Raw genomic sequence first — 4,863 nt, forward strand, 5'->3', positions numbered from 1 at the left:
GGGGGGGGGGGGGGGGGGGGGTGGGGATGGGAGAGATAAACAAAGCTTTAGTGATCAGAACAAATCTCAAGAGAGATAAACAAAGCTTTACTGATAAGAACGAATCTGGATACGTTCGAGGTAATTGATGACTCTACAAGCATAACGACAAGTAAGTTATGACAAGCTAGGCGGTTACTTTTTTCACAAGTCTTTTGATTCTAAACCCTTTGGAAAGCACATCCTAGAACTATCCCGTTTCACATAGTGATAGGATGAATCAGTTACTAGGTTTTGCGGATAGATTTCAAGATGACTCAATCTACGCAAGCGATGACATTTACAAAGCTTTATTGATAAGAACGAATCTCAATACGTTCAAGAAAATTGATGACTCCACACGCAATGCATGATGGCAAGTGTATCACATGCTTCATTATAAATAAGTGTGTTCTTCTTCTTTCCCTCATCGTTCAGTCCTAAGAATTCTCTCTACAAGATGTCTTTAGCAAGGTCTACTCCATCTCCAGCAAAGGAGTTTGTAAGCATCTGAGATCTACAATCACCAGTTTGTGAAAAAAGTCCAAGTGATCATGAAGAAGTTTACTTTCCTAATATTTCTCTGTTTCCTCACCTACAATTGCTTCTAGGTATATATATTTCTCTTGTTCTGATCACCTTGACTTGTTAAATCTTCATTTTTCTTTTAATTTATTAAGGCTTTTAATTTCCAAAGTAATAAGATTCTTTTTTTTTGGTAGAAATAACCTTCTTTAGTTATGTGCTGAAGTTTCTTAGGTTTTATGTTGCATGTCTATTTCTAAATAATGGATTGCAACTCTCATTTATGTGCATGATATATTGATCGATTTTATGCTTTAAAATCGTTTAATTACCTTTCATTTATGAGAAGTTATATCTATATCCAATATGAATATTTAATATTCTTGCATTTCTAGATCAGCATTTATATTACAACAGGGGCCATCACAAAGTGCTAGCTTTGCATCCTAGATCTATGTCCAAGGGTAATCATTAGAATGGTGTTTTTATTAATATGTTTTGGTGATACATGCAAATGTTTACGACTCCTCCAGGGCTAGTGAGAAATTACTTTCATTTTATGATTTCAGGTTGTGTTTGTTATTTATTTATCTTTTATTTTTTATAAGTAATGTGTATGTAAATGCAGAAGAAAAAAAGTAATTCCGAAAGGAGGTGGAAATATATTTGAAGAATAAAGTTGTGTGTGTGTGTGTGTGTGCATGGACACCCGGAAGAAATAACCTTGTTATCTTTCATATATGAAACCATTAAGTTGCATCACATTGATATGCTACTCTGTACAGCTTACTCGAGCTTGCTCCCTAACTTCTTTTGTTAAATAATTTGAGCATAGCTTTTTTTTCCTCTTAATATTTTCTATGTGGTTTTGAGTGAAATATTAATTTAGATTTTTGTCCTTTTGGTTTAAAAATATTAGTGTAGGAACAAGAGGAGAGAAGAAGATGGAGTCCCCCAAAAGATGCAACAAAGATTCCTCGATATCAAAGAGAATTGAATGAGAATATATGAAGATCAATCTCATACTTGATTCGGCAATTTCCTGTTCCTACCCTTGTGCCATCCCTCCTCGTTGCCATTTATATTCTATCACGGACAACTTTCATTGCAGTTATATAGCGTACGCTAACGTCTCCCTGTGTGTATCTCTCCTCCCAAATTAAATGATAAATATATCATTTGATGGAAGGAGAAGAGAGTTATTACCTAACCAAACCCTCAGCAAGCTACCCACCCTGGTGAGCTTGTGCTGGAAAATCCAGAGTGATGGTTTTCATGGTGATGATGAGAAGAGCAGAGGAGAGAAAGAGATAGACACATAGGAACAGAATGAGGGCATGACATGGGTCCATAAGTGTATGGAAGAAACATGCGACTCCTCGTGCTCATAACTATTGCAAGCCTTGCTTGGAGAATGTGTTTGCCTTTCAGAATTTTGTAAAGGAGAGGACATGTGAGGGTAGACGGACACTTAGGCCACAGAAGAATATTATGAAATGCCCAACTTCCTCAAATGACATTTCTGATTTCCTTCAAAACCCAGAGGTATGATATTTTAACTGTATGATTTATTATACATATGCTAAGAGCAGAAAGAGACTCCGTATGCTGTTCTCCATGATGCTTAGTGGATTTGACTTATTCTTATGCTAACTTGGAAAGGTACTCATGATTAGGTCAATAGAGACGTGATGAATGGAAGAGTGAGGAGGAGGCGTCTAAAATGATGTGGAAGGTGTACAGAGAAGACAGAAATGGACTTGCAAGCAAAAGAAAGCTGATGGTGGGGATTGCTCAAAGGTTAATAACAAGGTTGAGAATTGCAAAATATTTGAAGAGATTCCTGATGCTGTGACTGAACATACTGAAATTTGTTCTAGACCTCTGCCCTCATTTAAACCAGAATGGCACCAAGTTTTGAGAGCTTCCAGGTGGGTATTCCGAGTGAACGGATCAGGTTCATATACAAGAATGTTCTCGTGCATATCTGGTCCATGGATTTTGAATCTATTAAATGAAGAGAGAGAAAATTAATTCTAAATCCACGGATTAGGAATGTTCTCATAAGTGAACCTCCGATATCAACCATTCACTGTCTTATCTGTCACCAAACCCAACTCCATTGGAATCGAGATCCTCTGTTATTCTTCCATCTTGTAATTCTTTGTTATTCTACCTGCAGAGGAACGGCTCAGATCCGGAGAGAGAAGTCTACCCCCAAAACTGGTGCCTGGAGCTAGCTGAGATAACCGGCTGCTTCCGTTCTTCTATAACCCGATCCAGATCCTCAGATCCAAGAGAATATTACATGATCGAAAACAATGAAAGTGCCAAAGCCGAATCACTCGATCGCCGCCGATTCTCCACCACCGAGTTCTTCCCTAGAGACATCCATACCGTCCTGTACAACCGTCTCAATCTCGGAACTTTCATTGCCGTCCCCTCCCTCCGGTGGTTCCGTTGACTCATGGCCCAATGTGGATCATTTCCTCTCATACCCACCTGAGTCTGGGGCTGTGCTCAGCGTTTGGAACAGCAAGGAAGTGTTCTTCCTTGAGGTCAGAGGGGCTTCCCGTGCCACACGAGGGCTCGCGAAGGCGAGCCAGATCGTGGATAAGGATTTCCCTTGGCTTGGGATACCATCGGTGCCGGAGCTGTTCATGCCATTTGGGTTTCATTTCCTTTATGGGTTGGGAGGCTGGAAGCTGTTCAGATCACCTTTGGATCTGTTCGTTTTGATCATCAAGAAAGGCCGAGGTTCGAAGAAGCCAGGCCAAATCTCGAATCAGGTAGTTCAGCATCTCACCCCGTCTCAGGAGATCATTGGCTTCTACAGATCAAGAAATTGAAGGAAACCAGATCTTCCAATTTGGGTTTTCTTCGAATTACTTTGATTCTACCATGTTTCCGGTGAACGCTTTGGGTATTGAACATTCCAGCGAGTTCAATAATGCAGGGTCTAGTACTGTTGAGAATTGTTTTGGGGATACTGGAGTGGGGACTTCATATCCTCAGGAGCTGTTTCGCACATCATCATCGACATCGAAACTCTAGCAACACCTTATTCAATGGCCTTCTTCAAATTTAAAGCTCATTATACCTCACCGTTTACTGTAGGCAATTTGAACTCTTTTGTAATTTTCATGTCTTGTATCTCTTGTTTTTGTATAATATGGTGTTCGAATAATTCCTCCCAATCAAAAATTCCAACTTTGAACATGAGCAGAAGGATGCACGTAAACCAGGAATGGCCATTTATAATTCAACAAGGCTTAATCCCAACACGTTTATAAATGACTCCGACTGATTTCAAGCTTGATCAGTCAGATCTACTAGTGCAGGCCTGGAATTGATACATATACAGTCCCATTATCCATGAACCAAGATATTAAAATATGATTTCACAAAAGACATGAAATGTAAGAACATCTGCAATGCTAGTACATGTGTAAGAGCCCTTATAAGATTACGAAGAGTTGATTATCATGGTCTGTTCATTATGGTAACTAAAGTCCCTTATGCGTTATAATCTCTATATCACTCATCCCGTTGTCACCTTGTACAAGGCCTCATTTTAATAATAAGAAGGGTGTATGTGACTTATTTCTTTTCTTGGATGTAGGAAGTTATTTATGAATTGGTCACGTATCAAATTTTAGGGCTTCAATCTGTTGTATGACCTATGGGTGTCGATTTCAGTCTCGGACGAACAAGCCCGCATCGACAAATGCCAATACTGGCCTAGCCTGTTTAATAAATGTGTCAAATTGAAGCTCAACCCAATTATAAATGGTCATTACCTGTACAAAGGTTGTATCTGTTAGTCACCCTACTCGACCGACCGATTAAGCCTACTTGTTTGAAATTCCTATTCTAATCCCAAGGCCCCAATCCGAAGTTCTTGCTATTTTTTATTGCTTAGATTTCAAGTGATGAGGATTTTTACATATCCAATTTTTAATAGAAAGTGACAATTTGATGCCTTTTAAGTTAAACCGTACATTCTAAGGAATTTTTAAAGCCGCTCTAAGTCTATTATATTGGTATACCCCTAACCTTACTTTAGAGACAAATTTTAGGGATTGCCTTTTTATGGTTAAATGGGCCAATCGCCCATCTAAGACCAATTTAGCCCGATTAAAATTCAAGCCTGACCAATTCTAAACAGGACCATGTCTGCCAATCTAAGCCAGAAAGTTAGAGCCACCAACAGAACTCTCATTGAAGGGGAAAATTCAGGTGAGGCTTTAACTTCAAAGTGAATTGGCATCCATATAATACAATTATGTGCAATGTTTCAACTTAAACTCTGTACCCATC

At 39.0% G+C, this 4,863-nt stretch overlaps 1 long non-coding RNA gene across 1 annotated transcript; it reads left to right on the forward strand.

The window, feature by feature from the left end:
• The first annotated feature begins 466 nt into the window (after window positions 1-466).
• On the forward strand, window positions 467-3,737 carry LOC122084636. Its single transcript, XR_006141960.1, has 4 exons — window positions 467-629; window positions 1,463-2,088; window positions 2,220-2,474; window positions 2,726-3,737. It is a non-coding gene; the product is annotated as an uncharacterized LOC122084636 (long non-coding RNA).
• Window positions 3,738-4,863: the final 1,126 nt, after the last annotated feature.

Source organism: Macadamia integrifolia, chromosome 7 (genome assembly GCF_013358625.1).
Source record: "Macadamia integrifolia cultivar HAES 741 chromosome 7, SCU_Mint_v3, whole genome shotgun sequence".
NCBI lineage: Eukaryota > Viridiplantae > Streptophyta > Magnoliopsida > Proteales > Proteaceae > Macadamia > Macadamia integrifolia.